Source organism: Vulpes vulpes, chromosome 6 (genome assembly GCF_048418805.1).
Source record: "Vulpes vulpes isolate BD-2025 chromosome 6, VulVul3, whole genome shotgun sequence".
NCBI lineage: Eukaryota > Metazoa > Chordata > Mammalia > Carnivora > Canidae > Vulpes > Vulpes vulpes.
This window is the reverse complement of record NC_132785.1, coordinates 69403151-69425422: the sequence shown is the minus strand read 5'-3', so window position 1 is coordinate 69425422 and position 22272 is coordinate 69403151. Positions and strand designations below refer to the sequence as shown.

The window sequence follows — 22272 nt, the reverse complement described above, 5'->3', positions numbered from 1 at the left end:
TCAGACTGCTGATAAAAATACACTGTATTTGTATAAAATTAACAAGGCATGCTTTCTTCTGTGAATTCCCCAGTAGAGACAGGTTTTATTTTATTTTATTTTTTAAACTTTTTTTTGAAAGATTTTATTTATTTCTTCATGAGAGACACAGAGCACGAGAGAGAGAGGCAGAGACACAGGCAGAGGGAGAAGCAGGCTCCATGCGGGGAGCAGACATGGGACTTGATCCCGGGTCTCCAGGGTCACAACCTGGGCTGAAGGCAGCACTAAACCTCTGAGCCACCCAGGCTGCCCTATTTTATTTTATTTTATTTTATTTTATTTTATTTTATTTTATTTTATTTATTTTATTTTATTTATTTTAATTTTATTTTAGAAGTGAGGAAACTGACCTAGAGAGGCTAAATGACTCACCTAAGCTCACTCCAGTAAGGGGATATGGAAAAGGAACATGAATCTTGGCCTTGGATAGGCTGCATCTCACTCCTAGTTGTCCTGAGGGTGAGGGCCCTTGTGCTGAGACCAGGGTAACTGATCGAACCTGTTGTCATTTGTCAGGCCTCACTAAGATTACACACACATGTGTGAGAAGCTTCAGCTTTTAGAGGATCCTAGGGACCCCTTGAACATGAGAGAGTCTGTGCTCGTTACTCTTCATTCATGTATGATTTTATCCTCCTCATACTAACAATTTATATTATTAGCATAATACTATGTTTTCTACAGGAGAGGTAATCTTTGCAAAAATATTATACTCAAAACATATTGTTAATGTCTTGGGATCCAAGGTTTTGGAGTTACAATGGATGTAAGACATCATCTGTTTCAGCAGCTCGGGAGAGAGATCACTGTCTGAATCGATGGCTCCTCAGAGTTATGCTTAGTTGAGAGTCCAGATTATCCTGAGTATTCTGGTGTTGTTTCCTGCCCATCTCCTTTGCTTCTTGGCTTCCTCTGTTAATGGCTACCCTGTGGCTTGGTTTTCCAAATGGGCTGCCTCTTGAGTAGCACTGTGTAGATCTGGCTAAGGACCGTAGACTCAGCTGGGAGCTGTTAAATCTTCCTCTTGAATGTATTGTCTCTCAAATGGCTCTCTGCTGCCCTCCACTGGCATTCAGCCACTAGAGCTAGCTAGCCTTCCGCATCTGTGCTAACCCAGAGCATCTCTGGCTCCAAATGAAAGATATGGGAGCTTTATTAACCACCAGTTGGTTTTTGTAGCACTTAAAAAGAGAACCCAGACCCTCTGTGGCTGCTTATATACCACATTCTCACGTCCTACAAGTTTGCTGATTGTGCTGTGAAGGAGTGTAGCTAACTATCAAAGTATTTGTGATAGAGTGTTTGGAAGGACTTCTTGAAAATATTAACCTTCTATTTAATTATCAAGCAGAAATATATGTCAGCTGACATGAGACTAGGCCATAAACTTCTGAACTTGCTGTACTGACTCAATCTTAAGGAATATCAAACATTTTATCTTGAATGTTATAAAGATACAGTGAATTTTACGAAACCCCTAGGTAATATATACACATTCTCATTTATTCAAAAAATATCTATCAGGCATTACATATATTATGATATATGCCAGACACTATTCTTGGTGCAGAGAATACTGCATTGGAAAAAGGAAACCAAAACCCCCCTGCAAAGCAAAGCAAAGCAAAGCAAAGCAAAGCAAAGCAAAGCAAAACAAAACAAAACAAAATGATGCTCTGCCTTTATTGAGCTTGCTTCTTAGTTGGGAAAGATAAACACTAAACAAATGAATAAGCAAAATACTCTTTTGTAATACAGCATTACCATAGCTATTTCCTATCATAAATATAATGATTCCATGTTTTTAAGAATGTTGGTATTAAGATTAAGAGAGGCATAATTAGAGCTTAATAGGGGCTGTGTATGCTACAAATATTCAGTGGTTTTCATTCATTCATTCATTCATTCATTCATGAATTGGCTGTGAATATAGTAGGGGCCTATAAAAATAATTGACGCAGATGAGTATATGGATCTCTCTTTTGATTCTATTACAATCTTCTGTTCTGTTAGAGCGTCTTGGTGGTTGCCACCTTGTGACCCCCTATAATAGCTGTCACAGAAACCTATGCTACTGGTGCCCTTGATGATGGGCTTCGTTACTATCTTTCCTTCCCCCTTTGTTTTTATTATGTTTTCTTTCTATATCTTTTACTTTTTCCCCCAGGTTAGCTCTAAGAGATACCACTGGCCAAATGGAATGAGTTTTTCCTTCCCTGGATGGCAGAATGATCAGTCACAGTGAAGCAGGTATAATTACCCAGTCTTCTCTTCTGTACCAGGCCTGTTTGAAATGAGTGTTTGTCCCAGGTAAAAAATTTGTTTGGAAAAAACAATTTGTTTGGAAAGAAAACAAAACAAATAACAAAGTAGTATTGGCATTAGTTGCGCACATATACATGTTTTTAAGTGCTGTATTGGTTGAAGAGTTGTTGTGTGTGTGTTATCAGGAACCTAGGGTTGCACTAAGTTGCCCATCCTTCCTCAGGAATAATGCCATACCCCTCACCCAAGTTCTGAGCCATCTGCTGGAGATGTATTAACTCCTTGTTAGAAAAGCAGCTTCTAGCTCTCCTAGTTGAATATGAAGTTTAGATGGTTTCATACTCTTCTTTCATAGTGAGCTTAGTGGTCTAGTTTCAGAATCTCAGCCAGAGCCAGCCCTGACACATTAAAAAATGTCTTTGGCCATAGGTGTCAACAATCTTTCCATATCATTCATGACTAACCTGTAAAGGTCATTTAACATGTTATAAAGTTGCATGGGTACTTTCCTTGCACTGACCCTATGAAACAACACTTTGGTATATGTCCCCCTTGTTCTTTGCACCAGAAACCGATTCTTTTTGGTCAGGTTAGGTAGTTTATCATTTTTGAGAGAAGAGCTCTGCACTTAGAGGATGTTCTTAAATTATAAAGGGTTTGGCAGTTAGGTGTTTAGATTATTGACTAGAAGTGATCAAATGGAAGAGGTGAGGGGTTCGTTTGTTTAATTGAATTGAATACATTGTCCATTGTAAGGTGCACCATTGTTTTATAGATCATGAAGAAAAACAAGTGCTGCAAATTTTCTGTGACATGCCATAAACTGTGAGGTGCATCCACACTTCATAGATATTAAAATATGTACATCTCATAATCGTATGCAATGTGGTATTTCCTTATCTGCTTTGAAATGAATTTAGGTACAATGACAGCATAGCTTCTTGGGAAGATATGTCTAGTAAAAATACAGATTGTCTACAACAATGTGAAGAACCATAAACTATGATTACAAAAAAATTTTATAATAGGACAATTATAAATTTCAGCATGTTCTCAGATATTTGAAAAATAATTGCTGGAAACTTTAATTTTTGATAGGAATTCTAAGAAATCTCAGGGTTTCTAAGTAATATCTTTATATTAAAAGAAAAAATAGTCCATATTTTGGAAAAATCTTCCTAATATAAAACTGATTCTGGATGGTTGGGTGAGAAGCTTTATTCTTCCCTTGGAGGTTTTTCTGAGTGGAACCTTCTAGTTTTGTTATTATGGTGTAGTGTTATGGTATGGTCTACTAGGCAGACATGCCACTATCTGCAACTTGCAAATCAAGGCAGTAGGTAAGAATCTAAAGTCTCTTCTGTCCTTATATATCAGTTAGAAGTGTATATTTTTAATAAAATATTTTATAAAATCTTTAATTTTTGCTTACTTCTAATTTTGGCTTAACACGACTCACTATACAAAAATTTCCAGTATGAAAATAAATACAAATCACCTATTAAAACGAACCCAGAGGGATGCCTGGATGGCTCAGTTGGTTGAATGTCTGCCTTCAGCTCAGGTCATGATCCTGGGGTCCTGGGATCCAGCATCATATCAGGCTCCCTGTTCAGGGGGGAGTCTTCTTCTCCTTCTTTCTCTGCCCCTCTCCCTACTCGTGCACGTGCTCTCTCTCTCAAATAAATAGATAAAATCTAAATAAAATAAAATAAAACAAACCCAGAGGTAACCTCACTTATCATTTTACATAATTTTTAAAAGCTGGGCCTTTTCCTATGTATAAATGTACAATACTATATGGTACATTTTAAACAATTTGAATGGTCCTGTGTGTATGCTTTGTGTTCTGCCTTTTTTGATTCAATGTTTTACCATCAGCATTTCCCCATCACAATTTTGATTTTTGAAAACTGCTATTAATTTGTGGATTAACATGTTTATATTAATTTATGAATTGATTTACATTTAGGTTGTTTCTACTTTTTCATCATTAAAATGACTTGAGATGTTTCCAGAACTCTATTTCCTTTTAATAGATTTTTTTTAGGGGATGGATTTTTTGGGTCTCACAGTATGAATTTTCTTACACTGGCAATCTGTTAAAGCATGTGTCTTATTGAACCATTATTAAATATTAACTTTTCTTTTGTAAGTTGAAGAGGAAAAATATATCTAAAACTTGTTTTAATGTGTATTTTTTTATCTTACCATCAAGATTAAAGTATTTTTTTCGAGTATTATTTACATTTTTTATTTCTTCTTCTGTGATGTATCTTTATGTATTTTGTCTATTTTTGTGCTGTTTAATCTTTTATTTTAGTTACAATATTGTGCTTTTGTTATTACTTTTCAGAGTTTTTTTAATTAAAAATATTAACCCTTTGTCATCTGGCTCATATATGTTTTGCAAATTTTCATTGATCTTTTCAATTTATACTTTTGGTTATAGAAAAATATAAATGTTACATATACTCAACTGTTCAAAAGTTAATGATGTTGAAACCTCAAAGTTTAAATGCATGGTGGCTAGAAAGCTCAAGCTCTAGAGTTACACTGCCAGGCTTTGAATCAGATTCCATCACTTTCTAGGTATGTGACCTTGGGTAAATTATTAAACCTCTCTGTGCTATAGTTTCACTAAGTGTAAAATGAGAATAATAATGGTAACTATCTCATGATGTTTATGTGAGGACAAAAAATAACTTAAACTTATAAAGAGGGTACTTACACAATAGGAAAATGATAAGCACAAAATAAACATTTACCACTTGCATTATTGCTTATTGTATTCAACTTTATGAATTTTAAAGATTTTTTCATTGCTTTTAATAATAAAGATAATAGTATTTTGCACATCCAGAGGTAAGTTAAATACTACTGTTTTGTTGACTAAACTTCAAATTTAGCTAAGATTTTAAAACATTTTTATTTACTTATTCATGAGAGACACAGAGATAAGGCACAGACATAGGCAGAGGGAGAAGTACACTCTTCACAGGGAGCCTGATGTGGGACTGGATTCTGAAACTCCGTGATCACTCCCTGGGTCAAGGCAGACGCTCAACTGCTGAGCCACCCAGGTGTCCCTTTAGCTAAGATTTTGGATATATAGACTTATAAGTTAAATGAATGACTAATTTAACTTGACTTATAAGTTAAATGAATGACTATTCTGGGGGAAATACTATTACATCTTTTTTTCCCATGTGTCTAACAATTTTATTCATTCAATCAACACGTATTTATTGAACTTTTGCTATGTACCAGATGAACAAATAGTGAATAAGACAGATAAACAACTTTGCTTTTGTAGAGCTTACGTTCCATTTGGAGAGAGGCAATAAACAAAGTAAATTAGCGTCATGAAAGATATAATGGAGAATAGAGGGGATAAGGACTGTAAAAGAGAGTGTTTAAAATTTTCAGTAGGTTTGCCAGGAGAGACCACTGATTGTATTGGATTTCTATTGCTGTCAAAAATTAACACAAACTTAGTGGCTTAAAACAACACTGTTTATTACTTTACATTTTCTGTGGGTGAGGTCAAGATTTCAGGCACAGGCAACCTGGATCCTTTGCTCACAGCCTCACAAGGCTGAAATCAAGGTGTTGACTGTGCTCTGGTTCTCATGGTTCTTATCCACAACTCAGAGTCATCTTCCAAGGTCATTCAGGGTGTTATACATGGAATTATAGAGTTTGTATTCCAGCGAGCAGAAATCTTGGGGACCTCTTAGAGTCTTGCCTTTCACAGAAGTAATATTTGAGCAAACATCAAAGGATTTAGAATGAATCGTGTGGGTAACTGGGGGAAGTATATTGTAGGCAGAAAGAATAGTACTTGCAAGACCACGAAATTGAACATGCCTCATGTTTATTTATTTTTAAAATATATTTAATTATTTATGAGAGGGGGGAGAGAGAGAGAGAGAGAGAGCACACAAGTAGACAGAATGGCTGGCAGAGGGAGAGGGAGAAGCAGGCTCCTGGCTGAACAGAGAGACTGATGCAGGGCCCAGTGCAGGCCTCCATCCCAGAACCCTGGGATCATGACCTGAGCCGAAGGCAAACACTTAACTGACTGAGCCACCCAGGCCCCCCATGTGTGGCATCTTTAAACAACAATAGTACTGGAGAGGGAGGTCTGTATAGCTGAATAGAAACACTGAGGAGATGAGAAACAATGGAAAGGAGGGTATTTATTATATAGACTTTTGTAGGTCATTGAAAAGACTTCAATTTTATTTATTTATTTATTTTTTTAAAGATTTTATTTATTCATAGAGACACAGAGAGGGGCAGAGACACAGGCAGAGGGAGAAGCAGGCTCCATAGAGGAAGCCTGACCTGGGACTCGATCCCGGGTCTCCACGATCACACCGCAGGCTGCAGGCGGCGCTAAACCGCTGCGCCACGGGGCTGCCCAGACTTCAGCTTTAATATGAATAAAGTAAATGCATAGATAAAGCCATTGTGCAGGATTTTGAGAGTAGGTGGGTAATATAATCCAACACGTTAAAACAATTCCTCGGGGATCCCTGGGTGGCACAGCGGTTTGGCGCCTGCCTTTGGCCCAGGGCACGATCCTGGGGACCCGGGATCGAGTCCCGCGTCGGGTTCCTGGGGCATGGAGCCTGCTTCTCCCTCTGCCTGTGTCTCTGCCTCTCTCTCTCTGTGACTATCATAAAAATAAATAAATAAACAATTGCTCTTGGGATGTCTGGGTGGCTCAGCCATTGAGCGTCTGCCTTGGCTCAGATCATGCCCTGCATCCGACTCCTTGCAGAGAGCCTGCTTCTCCCTCTGCCTGTGTCTCTGCTTCTCTCTCTCTCTGTGTCTCTCATGAATAAATACATAAAATCTTTAAAAAGAATTCCTCCTGCTACCCTACGGTGAACAAATTATGGAGTATCAGTGTGGGAAGCTAGTGGACAATTTAGAAGATATTGCAAAACTTCAGGTGAGAGTTATGGGGACCTTGGACTAGCAATGGTGATAAAAAATAGTTTGTGTTTTGTAGGTAATTTGAAGGTAGAGTCTATATATTTGCCTGATGGGATGTGAAAAAAAGGTGTCAACATTGATTAGAAAAGTTTTGGCTTGAACAATGAGAAAACTAGAGTTTCAGATGACTGAGAATGAGGAGACTTTGAGGGCTTCAGGTTTGGATATGACATCAGATTACTGGTTTTGGTTATGGTAAGTTTGAGATGTGTAGGGGACATCTGAGTGGAAATGTCAAATGACAGTTGGATATGAGTCTGGAGTTCATAATTAGGTCTTGGCTGGAGATACAAATTTGTGAGTGTTTCACATAAATAGAAGACATTTAAAGCCAGTAAGGCTAGATGAGATCACAAATGGAATATTAAATAGAGAAGAAGACCAAGGACTGGGTCCAGCAGACTCTAATTTTAGAGGTTAGGGAGAAGGGGAGAATGAACAGGAGAGAGAAAAGCACTAGCTGAGGTTAGATTAAAAACCAAGAGTACACAGTGACTTAGAAACCAAGGAATGGAGTGTGAGTGGTCTATTGTAGCAAGTGCTGCTGATGGGCCAGTAAGATAACGACAAAAAATTGGTTTGACTTAGCACTATGGAGGTCATTGGTGGCCATGAGGGCAACAGATTCGTTAGAATGGTGGAGATGAAAGTCTCTTGAGTGATCACTAAAAATGAATGGAAAAGAGAAGACTATGAGATAAAGTGTAGACAATTTATTGAGCGGTTTTGTGAAAGGAGAAATGATAGAAGAGGCATTAGTTAGGGAAACATGGATCCGAGAAAGGGTTTTTTTGATCGTTTTTAAAAAGAAAAAGTATGCTTTATTGCTGATAGAAGTCGTCCAGTAGAGAGAGAGAAATTGATGATAAACAACAACAAAAAAACCTTACTGGTTGGGGCCTCTAAGTGATGTAACAACTACCAATGGGTTGATAGAAAACTGCAGTTTGACAGTAAGAGGGACTCTTACTTACCAGGGAATGTAGGACAAATTCCTTAATCTCTGTGCCTCAGTTTCCTCATCTGTAGACGAAGAACTATAAAACAACAATAACATGGAATTATTATGGGGATAAAGTAAATTGGTCTTAAAGCTTTTAGAATAGTGACTGGCATTTATTGTCTTTAACATATAAGTAAAGGGTATCAGTGCCTTCAAGAAGAGAAATTGGTTATCAAAATTAGTGAATATGTTCTTAATTGTTATTCTTTCTTAGCATACTTCATAAATTTATTTTTAAAGATTACATAGTGTGATTTCTTTTATTCTTTAGTATCTTTACCATTATTTTTGGTGGAACTAAGACCATAATATATTTCTCCTGAGTATACCAGGCTATTTCACTAACATATTACCTAAGGCCTTTTTTTCTTTTTTTAAATTTTATTTAAATCCACATAATTAACATACAGTGTATCATTAGTTTTAGAGATAGTGTTCAGTTATCCATCAGTTGCATATAACACCCAGTGCTCATTGAATCATGTGCCCGTCTTAATGCTCATCACTCAGTTACCCTGCCCCCCCCCCCCCACCTTTCCCCCAGCAACCCTCGTTTTTTTGCTATAGTTAACAGCCTCTTATGGTTTTTCTCCCTCTCTGATTCCATCTTATTTTCCCTCCCTTCCCCTATGATCCTCTGTTTTGTTTCTTAAATTCCACATAGAAGTGAAATCATATAATTGTCTTTCTCTGACTTATTTTGCTTAGCATAATACCTTCTAGTTCCATTCACATCATTGCAAATTGTAAGATTTCATTTTTTTTGATGGTTGAAAATATTCCATTATATATATATATATATATATATATATATATATATATATATATATTATACCATCAAAAAAGAGCTGAGATGTCCACTGACAGATGAATGGATAAAGAAGTGGTATATATATATATATACCACTTCTTTATCCATTCATCTGTCAGTGGACATCTCAGCTCTTTCTATAGCTTGGCTATTGTGGAAATTGCTGCTATAAACACTGGGGTGCAGATGCCCCTGCAGATCACTATGTTTTTGCCCTTTGGGTAAGTACTTAGTAGTGGATTTGCTGGGTCATAGGGTAGATCTACTTTTAACTTTTTGAGGAACTTCCATACTGTTTTCCAGAGTAGCTGCACCAGCTTGTATTCCCACCAACAGTGTAAGAGGGTGCCCCTTTCTCTGCATCCTCACCATTTGTTGTTTGCTGAATATTAATTTTAGCCATTCTGACCAGTGTGAGGTGGTATCTCATTGTGGTTATGATTTGTATTTCCCTGATGCCAAGTGATGTTGTGCATTTTTTATGTGTCTGTTGGACATTTGTATGTCTTCCTTGGATAGATGTCTGTTCATGTGTTCTGCCCATCTCTTGACTGGGTTATTTGTTTTTTGGATGTTGAGCTTGGTAAGTTCTTCATAGATCTTGGATACCAGGTAGGCCTTTATCTGATAAGACATTTGCAAATATCTTCTCCCATTCTGTAGGTTGACTTTTGGTTTTGACAACTGTTACCTTTTCTGTGCAAAATCTTCCTATCTTGGTGAAATCCCAATAGTTCATTTTTGCTTTTGTTTCCCACCTAAGACCTTTTTTTTTTTTAAATTAATTATTTTAGGGATAACTGGGTGGCTCAGCGGTTGAGTGTCCACCTTTCAGCTCAGGACATGATCCCGAGGTGTAGGATCGAGTCCCACATTCCACTCCCTGTGAGGAGCTTGTTTCCCCCTCTGCCTTTGTCTCCGCTTTTCTCTCTGTGTCTCTCATGAATAAATAAATAAAAATCTTCTTAAAAAAATAAAATAAATAAACATTAATTATTTTAAGTAATCTTTACCGAATGTGGGTCTCAAATTCTGAATTTGAGAACAGTATGGAGGTTCCTCAAAAAGTTAAAAGTAGATCTACCCTATGACCCAGCAATTCCACTACTAAGAGTATCAAGAGTCCCATACTCTTCCAGCTGAGCCAGCCAGGCACCCCAAATTTTTTTCTAAAAATGTTTGCATTATTATAAATAATTTAAGGCAAACCCATAGGCATTTCTTTTCAAAAAAATATGTCCTGCTGAAAGCTCCCTTATATCTCCTCGGTGAGGAGGAGTAAGAGAGAAATTGATTGTTTCAAATTGATCAAAAAGATCATTTTAAACATAAAGATATGGTAGATGGCCTTCTAAATGTAACTTATAAAAATGTGTTTCTTAAACTTCTTTCATGACCTATTAGAATTCACTATCACTGCTAACTGCTTTGTTGGGAAAATGTAAAATATTGCTGTTATATGAAAATTTTATCATTTATCCCATTTACTGTACTAGTGGTGAGCTATTTCTTGGGATGAGGAAGTGGAAGAGGCTTTAAAAATTACTTACATTGGGGATCCCTAAGTGGCGCAGCGGTTTGGCGCCTGCCTTTGGCCCAGGACGCGATCCTGGAGACCAGGGATCGAATCCCACGTCAGACTCCCGGTGCATGGAGCGTGCACCCCTGCTTGTGTTGTGTCTCTGCCTCTCTCTCTCTCTGTGACTATCATAAATAAATAAAAATGTAAAAGTAAATTACTTACATTGAAAATGGTTCACCACAGGTTTCAGTATTTTACAAAATGACTTGAGACCTGATGGGATATGTGTGTTTTAGTAGCTGTCAAGAACTGGAAACCAGCATTTAGTGGGAAGACCATTGAATATCAGGAAATTCAAGTCCTAGAGTCCATTCTGTTACTTAATAACTGTGTGATGTAGGGCTTCTCATTCTAATCTGTCTCATGTTCCTTCTAGCTGAAATGGAGTTCAAAACACCTGTCAAGTCTAACTCTGAAATTTATTCTCAAGAGAAAGTGAGATGTAAGTGATGGAGGTATATAAATAGCAAATGTGATACTCTGATTTTATTTCTGGATTTGATTTATGTTGGGACTCTGAAAGTCTCACAAACCCCCCAAAAAATAAGAATATATATTGTCACCCACTACTTAACCTTTATCCTCATATATTCTACAAGTATGTTGAATTGCTTGAACATTATACTCTTCCTTAAGTATTCAAAATAAATACCACCAGAAAATCTTGACAACTTAAAAAATATTACATACTTTATATAGTATCCAAAACTTTTCATGCATTTTAGTAAGAAATGCGTCCTTTTTAAATATGAGGTTTTGATATAAATCCACACATCAACTTGGAAGGCATAGTTTTAATGCAGCTGCTGTACATATTCATCGCAGCTTATGTGTAATTTCATTAGTCATTGTTAGGCCTATTAGTCAGAAGTTTCAAATATATAATGTGGCTGTCATTTTTAGTCATTATTTTTTAAACTGCTGATATACAATTTAGTGTGTTGATATTCAGCTTTATTCGCAGATTTCTCCTTCTGTTCTTTTGCAAATCAATGTGGGTAATCTCAAAATAACAGTGCCTCTTTTACTCTAAGCATTTTAGATGTGTCATCATATTAATTTTTTGCCCTTTACCATTTCCATTAATTAATTTTGCCCTTTAACTTTTGCTGATCAATGTGGACTAAATTGTAATTGCAACATTTCTATGAAATAATACCAAATTAAGGCTGATAGTGGCATGCTGTGAGTTAGTGAGGGATATTAACATTTTTGAACTTGGTAAGTTGATTTAAAACAAGACAGAACCAACTTTTGATTTATTTTTAAATTGTAGGTGTGAGAATTTTGAATATTACATTATAATTCAAGTTTTCTTGCAGTGTCTGTTAAATACGTATGGTTTGGAAACATGTGGCTTTACATTATCTCTATTCCATTTGCTGTCATTACAAAGTTAAAATATGCAGTGAGGTAAGGAAGGGATTAAATATCTCTTGAATATCTATATTAAATCCCATGCATGGATTGAAATATTGAATTTAACAGATTACTCAATATGGGGGGCACCTGGCTGGCTCAGTCTGTAGAACATGTGACTCTTGAACTTGGGGTTGTGAGTTCAAGCTCCATGTTGAGTGCAGAGCTTACTTAAAAAGATAAATTACCCAATATGGTTGTCTATATATTCATTAAGTAAATGTATAATCATTACCTACTATGCGCCAGACAATGTACCAGATAGTGAGGGTAAAGTAATGAATAAAATTTAGTTCCTTTTCCAAAAGAACTCAGATTCTAGTGGAGGAGATGAACATATAGTCATATGTGTACAGTAAAATTAGTGCCACATTGGAGGTATGCATCGGGTACTATGGAAACACTACAGGAAAATCACTTTGATTTTCATATTTAGGGAAGACTTTCTGGAAAGCGTAATGCCACCTAATATACCTCTTAAAAATTTAGAAAATAATTATAAATGGAATACATGGACATGTAACAATAATAAAAATGACTTAGAAGATTTTGTAATCAAAGAAAGCAGAATCATTCTATTCCATAGCTAATTGGCTCCCTAAGGGTAAGTTCTTTTAAATATTTTTGCTTTCATTTCTTTTGGTGGTTCTTACATATTACTAAATTATATGATTAGACCTCTTTGGTGTCTTTTAGAGTTACTTATTTGATAACTTCTACAGGTTACTTTTGTGGTAATAAATAATGACCTGATACATTGTTAAGAGGTGATAGTATTGCCTCTACTGTTTCCTCCATGTTTTTACGTTTATCTCTCTTCACTATTTATCAACTAACCTATTGTTTATATATTATGATTTTTATCATTTGTAGTTTGATATGAGACATGCAACCAAGTTTTGCACTCTTTCAGCATTAATTGACTCTGAAAGTTTACATTTTTGTGACTATGCTGGGTCATATACTGTGCTATGATGAAATGGATTCTCTTTTAACTATCAATTACTTAAAAACATACCAAAGATGTAGTTACTCCACATGTGAATCATGACTTTTAACAAAACTCTATCTCCACTCTTTCCCATGCTTTGGATTAGCAATTGATACTTCTTGTTTTAAAAAAGGTAATATGCATTGTCACATATTCTCCCCACATGTTCTCAAACAGAGATCTTTTCCCAAATTCCTTCCTCCTAGCAGCATAGATCATACCACTCTCTTCTGAATCAATTGCTTTCTGGGACTGAGATACCTTTCTCCAGTCATTTTCTCTTCTCTAGTCCTTTCCTGGGTAGAACCCATAGTTGCTGAATCACATTGCTTCTTTCTCTCTCTCTCTCTCTCTCTCTCTCTCTCTCTCCCCTTATTTTTCTAGTCAGCATCATAAACTAAGAAAAGATAGGTAGTAAGTACATATAATATAAGCAAAAGCCTTTATTCTGCTCTGTGTGTGTGCCTGTGAAAGAGAGAAAGAGAGAGAGAGAGAGAGAGAGGTGGAAAGATTGGACTGGGTACATCATTCTAGAGTTAAAATCTTTTTTCCATAAAATAGAAGACATTGATCTATTTTCTTAGCATTCAGTATTGGTGATAAATCTAAATCAACCCATTCTCACTTTTTTAGATAACCTGTTTTTAATCTTCAAAGCTTTTATGATCTTCTCTAGGTGGAGATCTTAATTACGGTAATTCAGCCCTCTACTTTGTACTTTAAGTGCTCATATCTTTCAGTTGTGAGGAATTGGTCTGTTATTTCTCCATTAATGTTAGGCATCATATCATGAGGGCCTTATAGATACATTTACTGAGAACTTTAGACTTTATCTTACAGGCACTGCGTGTTTTGATTGTGAAAGTAGTAGTAGTGAGGGAAGATATATTTACAGATTAGAGGCAGAGAGGAAAGTTAGAAGACTTTTGAAAGAGTTCATATTGATAATGAGAATCTGAACTAAAGGAGAAAGATCAGAGTGAAGATTAAGAAGAAATAATAAAGAGATAGTATAGAAGAAATTTCTAACATTAACTAAAAATATCAAGGCAAGAAGTGCTAAGAATCCAAATAGGATAAATGCAATACAAAGTAAAACAAAACAAAACAAAATTACCTTGGCAAATCATGATAAAACTTCGGAAAACTACAGATAAAAAGAAAACCTTAAAGGCATCTAGAAAAAAAAAGATGAATTACTTTTCAAGGAGCTAATAAAGACAAGATTATCAACTATTTTCTCTAAAAAACAGTGGAAGCAAGGAAATAAAGGAGTGATAATCTTTGATGTGCTAAAATAAAATAAGATGTGTCATAGCTTATAATTAAAATCTAGTCTATTTCTACTTCTGTTTAATTTGCTATCCAGGGCAGCCCCTGTGGCACAGCGGTTTAGCGCCACCTGCAGCCCAGGGCGTGATCCGGGAGACCCTGGATCGAGTCCCATGTCAGGCTCTCTACATGAAGCCCGCTTCTCTCTCTGCCTTTCTCTCTCTCTCTCTCTCTGTCTCTATGAATAAATAAAATCTTAAAAAAATAATTTGCTATCCAATGGGGGATGCCACTGTTCATTAAGACAAGATTTTCCTGGAATGATGTACTGTTCTGCAAAATTACAAGAGAAGAAAGATTTCATAGCAGAAAAACTACTGACTTGAGTTCAGGAGATTGAGAGATCACTGTGAAAAAGTATAATTCAAATAATTAATTTTGGAAGATAATGGGCTTAGGTAGAGCAATTAAGAGATTTAAATGCTCAGTAGTTAATATGTTCTAAATGGTTAAGAGTCGTGTACAATCTAGAAGCAAGAGTCAGCATTTTTAAAGAAGATTTGTTTATTTATTAGAGAGAGAGAGCAAGGGGAGAGGCAGAGGGAGCAGGGTCCCTGCATGACCTGGGGATCATGACATGAGATGAAATCAAGAATCAAGAATCAAAGTTTAACTGACTGAGTCACCCAGGCACCCCAAGAGTCAACTTTTTAAAAACTCTTTTCTGCTCTAATGTTTAATCATTTTTACATCTCCTTTTCCTTATACTTATCATAAGAAAGTTGACATAGATCAACTGAGGCAATATTTGTAAAATATATTAAGGCCAATAATATAATGAAATGAAAATTATGAAAAGAAGGCTGTGTACAATATACGATTTATAAAGAGAGTCAGAGTAGGTGTTTTCAATAACTGTTAGAGTAAATATGAAAATATGGCTATGCAATTTAATGTCCAGGCAGATATTATGAAAACAAAATTGAGAAGCAGTACAACATAGTGATTAAAGGTATGGGCTTTAGAGGTCATTTCCCTAAGTGAAAATGGCAGCTTTTCAAATTATTAGCTCTGTAGTATCTGGACGCTTCTTAACCTATCTGAATTTCAGTTTCTGTATCTAGACAACCTTTTAAAGATTGTAGCATAAAATTGTAAACATTCTTCAGATGTTAGCTGTTCTTATAATGAAAAGTTGGCAAACTTAGTACAGTCATAGTAATTATATAATGCCTTAGGCAAAGGAAGTACCTGAGGAACTTTACATTTTATATAATAATGAAAGAGTGAAAACAGAAAACAAATAATTATTGAATTCCTGATAAATGGTAAGAATTTGTAGTAGAGTCAATCAATCCATTCTAGACAGAATTGAAAGTAAATGAATTATATCTTTTCATGCTAAGAAATACCTCTCTCCTTTCTACTTTTCATGTGCCCCATCTTTCGGTAAGAACTATTTTTATTCTTATATTTTTATTTATATATATATTAATGATTTTGTTTATTTATTCATGAGAGACACAGGGACAGAGAGGCAGAGACATAGGCAGAGGGAGAAGCAGGCTCCCTGCGAGGAGCCGATGCGGGACTCTATCCCAGGATCTCAGGATCAAGGCCTGAGCCAAAGGCAGATGCTCAACTGATAGCCACCCAAGTGTCCCTATTTTTACATTTTTAAAAGATTTTTTTTTAAGTGAGCTTTACACCCAACATGGGGCTCGAACTTACAACTCTAAAATCAGGAGTTGCTCACTCCACTGACTGAGCCAGCCAGATGCTGGGTAAAACTAGTAAAAACTAGTACAAATCCGTAAAAACTATTTTTATTTTATTTTTATTATTTGTTACTTTTTTACTTAAATTTGATTTGCCAACATATAACACCTAGTGCTCATCCCATCAAGTGCCCTCCTAGTGCCCGTCACCCAGTTACCCATTCCCTCATCCACCTCCCCTTCAGCAACCCTTTGTTTCCCAGAGTTAGAAGTCTCTCATGGTTTGCCTTCCTCTCTAATTTTTCCCACTCAGTTTTCCTCCTTTTTCTTATAATCACTTTCACTATTTCTTATATTCCACCTGTGAGTGAAGCCATATGATGATTGTCCTTCTCCAATTGTAAAAACTATTTTTAGAAAAGCATCTGAAATCAATCATTTATAACTGGATATAAATTCAATTTGTTTTTCCTTCTCCTTAGAAGATTGTCTCAAATTTGATCTTCCCTGTATTAGATATTTTACTCTACTAAAGGAAATCTAGACATTTTTGAGTAAGCAAGGCATACTTTGGGAAGTTATGAAGTGATCTTTTCAGAAATTCCTGAAATGTATTAAATTAGGTTGGGAATAATTTATGTATGTATCAAACACACCCTAAAATAATACAGATACCTAAGCCGGTTATTAATATCTGCTTGTTGAAAATTATTTAAATTATTTCTAAAAAAAATCAAATGTCACTTTATAATTCGTCTTTATTGGTCACCAGACTGTGCCCTAAAGTAATGCAGAAGTTTCAAGTTTTACATAAAGTCAAATCATGAAACTTGATTATATACAGCTAAATTTAGGTATTATTATTACTATATTTGGATTATATTGGTGGGGTTGGCTTTTAACTTGTACTTATATATATGAATGCCTTGCCACTCTCAATTAGAGTCAAGCTTATACTGATCAAGAATAATTGGGCACCTGACTTGCTCAGTCAGTCAGACATATGACTCTTGATTTTGGGGTCATGAGTTTGAGCCCCATGTTAGGCACAGAAATTACGTAAAAAAATAGTGAAGAAAAGTACTTCTGGTGGAGTTTCTTGGATAGCTTTCATGAATAGGAAATACTGGTCTCTATAAGTTAGGGGAGTAGGATGCTATAACAAAGAGAATAATGATTCAGTATGTTAAATAAGATAAAAGTTGATTTCTCCTTTACATAATAGTTCAAATGGAATGGTTCTGTTCTATGAGGTTATTCAGAGATCCAGATTCTTTCTATTGGTTGCTCTATCACCCCCAAGAGCTGTCTTTCCCTGTATGGTAGAGGAAGGATCTTTATAAATCTCAGCTGATGAAAAGGAGAAGGACAACATGGTGGATGCATAGACATGGTCCCAAGATGTAGGTCCATAAGAGGCATATATCTCAGTATATTGTATGGAGAAAACAGTCATAGAACTTTATTATGAAAGGAGACTGGAAAATTCTGTTAAGCTTTATGTCTAGGCATAAAGGGAAAATAGATTTTAATAGAAAACTAGTGGCCTTTGCCTTATGGTGTGTGTTATTTCTGTTGATCGTGGTAAGGTTTCTTGGTTATATGTAGGTTTTTTTTTTTTTTCCTGAAAAGTGTAAGAACTGATATAGTTTCTGCCTGGACCCTTAAACTGGAGAAATAATACCACCTTTATTTTTCTGCATACTGTGTGCATTGTTATATCTTGACTATAATGGTGAGAAATTATAATCTTTCTTTGAATAAGATCCTTCCTACTCTTTTAAAAAACTTGTTTGATCTCAGAAGACTAGAGAGCAATATTAAAAATTGTGATTTACCACTGTCTCATGAATCTGTTTCTAGTACTTTTTATTTAGAGGGAAAAAAGCCAGCTTCTACTACTAACTCTGCAATGAAAAATAAGTTCATGGTAGATCAAAATACATTTTAATCTTTCTTCCTGAATCAGTGCTCGATTTAAGTGTTGCTTAATAGATACCTTCTAATATGTGCTCTTTTTTATTTTTATTTTATTTTTTAAGAGATTAATCTTTTTTTTAAAGATTTTATTTATTTATTCATGGAAGACTGAGAGAGGCAGAGACACAGGCGGAGGGAGATGCAGGCTCCGTGCAGGGAGCGCGATGCGGGACTCGATCCCGGGTCTCCAGGATCACGCCCCGGGCCAAAGGGAGGCACCAAACCACTGAGCCATCCAAGGATCCCCTCTTTTTAATTTTTTTATTTATTTTTAAAGATTTTATTTATTTATTCATGAGAGACAGAGAAAGAGAGAGGCAGAGACACAAGCAGAGGGAGAAGCAGGCTCCATGCAGGGAGCCCGATGTGGGACTCGATCCTGGGACTCCAGGATCATGCCCTGAACTGAAGGCAGACGCTCAACCACCAAGCCACCCAGGTGTACCTAATATGTGCTCTTTTAAAATTATCTAGAGTACAGGTAACTTTTAATGGGAGATTTGTCAGAGAAATAAAAGATACGGCTTTCTTTATGGTTAATAATTCATTCTTCTACTGAGATAGAATATTAGATACCTTATAGTTAGAAAGAAAGGAGAATGGTGTCCATCTGTGTAGGGTAGTTATTATCCTCTAATTTTATATTATGACCAAATTTATGTTTTGATGTAACATGACTTTTTGCATATAGCAAGTCCCCAACAGACCCAAGAAACCCCTCATTACCCATTATTTACTAACATTTGCTTAAATTGTCAATTAGAAATTATTTGTTTTGGCTGAAGGGTTTGCCTTGCTAAAATTCAGCTTTCTCTGCAAGATTAATGCTTAAACTTTATAATAATTTTATATTGGCTGAATTTGTTCTTGAGTTTCTTGAGGTTTCACTTTGATATGAACAAGCAGAATGCTTGAAGTAGCTGTGAGCGGGTCCACTGATTAGGGAAATGGACACAAAAGGATTTTTTGCTTGAAAGATGAGATTAATTTGTGGAATTGTTCTTCACGGAGGGTCACTTTGAGTTCAAACTGATTTATACAGGATAAATTAGAACTGATCATGCCCACTAAAAGAATTTATGTGCAGAAGACATGCAACATTGCCTGAATTTTTAGTCTTCATTTTTAAGTTAGAAAATTATTACTGGTGATTTAATGAAAAAAGAAAAAGAAACAACCTCATGGACAAACCATAGTGAATTGACAATACCAAGATTTAATTTTCATTAATCATGCTAAAAATTTTGATGAAGAGATTTTTAAATTTATATAGCACCTTAATAATAAAATATATTGGTGATACATCCAAAGGCTTGGTGAAATATGATTTAATTAACATGCTTTTGTTAATAAGGGTATTGATCTATCATTGATATTTTGAAGTTGTCAGTCAAATGTTAACATTTATTTTCAGCCCTGAACTTTAAATAAATTGCAGATAAGATGGCTTGGTGATGAAGGAAGAAGACCTTTTTCCCTAACTGAACAAAAAATAGGTCCTAACAAAAAATGGGTCCTGCTTGTTTTGAGATTTTCTGAATGTTTAGGCCTTTGTAAATTGTAAAGTAAATAAATAAAAGTTTAAAGTTTGTGCTAGGTAAATCTCTCACTTTAAATTGGATTCAAGACATGGTCATGGCTGCCCATAACTGTACTGGTGTGAATCCTTGAACTCTAAGTTTTAGTTTTAGATTTTTTTTTTCCTTTAAAGATGTGGGAGCCCGACGCGGGGTCTCCAGGATCACGCCCTGGGCCAAAGGCGGTGCTAAACTGCTGAGCCAGCCCGGGCTGCCCTAGGTTTATTTTTTATTTTTATTTTTTAAAGATTTACTTATTTATTTATTCATGATAGATATATAGAGAGAAAGAGGCAGAGACACAGGAGTAAGGAGAAGCAGGCTCCATGCAGGGAGCCCGACACGGGACTCGTTCCTGGGACTCCAGGATCGCGCCCTGGGCCAAAGGCAGGCGCCAAACCGCTGAGCCACCCAGGGATCCCCTACCCTGGGTTTAGATCTTACAGACAACTATGTTGTCAACTCTTGTAAAGTGGTGGGCCATGTTTTATTAACCTTTCTATACCTAGTTTCTGGTGTATAATAAACAATAAGTAAATATTAAATGGATATCTGATACTTCCTTAATAGATTAACATTCAACATTAATTCATGAGTAATTATCAATTCATTTTTTAAATGCTATGTACTAAAGAAGAGCCAAAGATGAGTAAAACAAATGTCTGGTTAACAGAGGAGAGATTAGACAAGTTTGAATATAACTATAATATTAAATGGGGTAAGGTAAGTATCCTGAGATAAATGTAAACAATATAAAATAGAGACACAAAGGGCTGAGAGCTTACACAGAGTTTGGAGATTGAAGACGGGCTTCAGGAGGATGTAATATTTGAGGTTGAACTTTGAAAGGTGGTCATACAGCTGCATAGTCGGTTAGAAGGGTAGTCATGGCAGAGAGAATATTCTATATAAAGTATTAATGCAAATTGGACTATTTTCCATCTCTGAATGGCCATAGCTATTCTACAACAATTGCTTCACAATATGTATTAATAATCATATTTATCATACAGGGCTTTGTGATAGACTAAAGATGGCTATAAATACTTTGCTACTCTTTCCTTTGAGAGGTAAAGTCCAATTTTCATCTTTTTGAGTCTGAGTTGTCCTTTGTGAAGCTCTTAATGAATAGACTGCAATGGAAGTGAGATTCTGGGACTTATGAGGCTAGATCTGAAGCTATGCAACTTTTACTCATCCCTTTTTGAATTCTTGCCTTGGAAAACTGTCTCTCAGAGTCCTTAACAATCATATAAGAAATTTGACTACTCTTAACAGCCACACTGGAGACATCATGTGTAAGTCTTCCGGATACCAGTACCAGCTGAACTCAGCTTTCCAGCCATTCCAGTCAAGGTATATCACATGTGTATTAAGCCTCTAGGACCTTTCAGAACAGCCCATCTACCAACTGAATACCATATAGTGACCTCAGCTGACTCCATGTGGAGTGTAAGTATCATCAATCCTAACCCTGTCTGAGTTTCTAACTGATTTAATCAACATGAAATATAATAAATGGCTGTTGTTTTAAAACATCAACCTTTAGTTTACTAATGGCAACAAGTGACTAGAATAGGCTATTATGAAGATTAAATGATTTACTTTATATAAAACACTTAGCACATTGCCTGGCACACAGTAAATATTTGGTAAACATTTTTGCTATTATAGCATTCTTGTACCATAACCACAATTATGAACTCTGCGTGTGTGTGTGTGTGTGTGTGTGTGTGTGTGTGTGTGATTTGCAAGGCCTGAGAAAATAAACTAAATGAAAGGCAATAATATGATGTACTTTCCTATAAAACAGGCTTTGTTCAATTGTCATTCTGTAAGGAGTTCTTGCTTTTCTCTGGTTAAGCATTAAATAATGAGCTTTTCTCTCCTTAGACTTTTTCTCATATTATTATATACTAAACAGCCCATCTGAATGATCTTCACAACTTAACTGGCTTCATTTTCTATCAGTTGTTAGTGGATTCCAAGTCTTTAGTCAACTTAGTTTTGAACTTCAGATGTGGATGTTCATTTGCTTACTAAAAATCTTCACCTACATGTACCAGTGTGGTAAAACCCAACTCTTCAACACCTCACCCTTACCCCACAGATTTCTCTTGTTCACTACCCACCCAGATGTTTCAGTCAAAATCCGAGTTTTAAGTAAAAAAATTCTGGCCTGAGACCACAAATCATATTGGTTATATGTTTGTAAAAAAAGGATCATGTCATCTCCCTCTGCCGCTCACCCTGCTTGTGCACTCTCTCTCAAATAAATAAATAAATACAATCTTAATAGGATCCTGTCTATAGATGGTAATTGAAAACTTTGAGGCTTTTATAACCCACCGTATATACTATGATACAGGAATTTCTATGTTGTATGAAGCAGCAATGTGTATAAATAGTAAAGAACACTTTACAAGTTGTGTGATACTTGGGATGTGCTAAGGAAACTACAACAGTTTGGCAACCCTTGGGAGTTAGATCTTCTCTATCTTTTGTTTATTTTTCATGCTCAAACCTATAGAGGCTTGTGACTACATACATTCAGCCGAATTTTAATCTGCAGGATGTCAATCAGCCATATAGAATTCATTTCTCT

General features: G+C 35.9%; 1 long non-coding RNA gene across 1 annotated transcript in view; it reads left to right on the top strand.

The window, feature by feature from the left end:
- The window catches only part of LOC140599347 (uncharacterized), a 51853-nt gene that overhangs the window by 12638 nt on the left and 16943 nt on the right, over positions 1-22272 (top strand). The window lies entirely within an intron of this gene.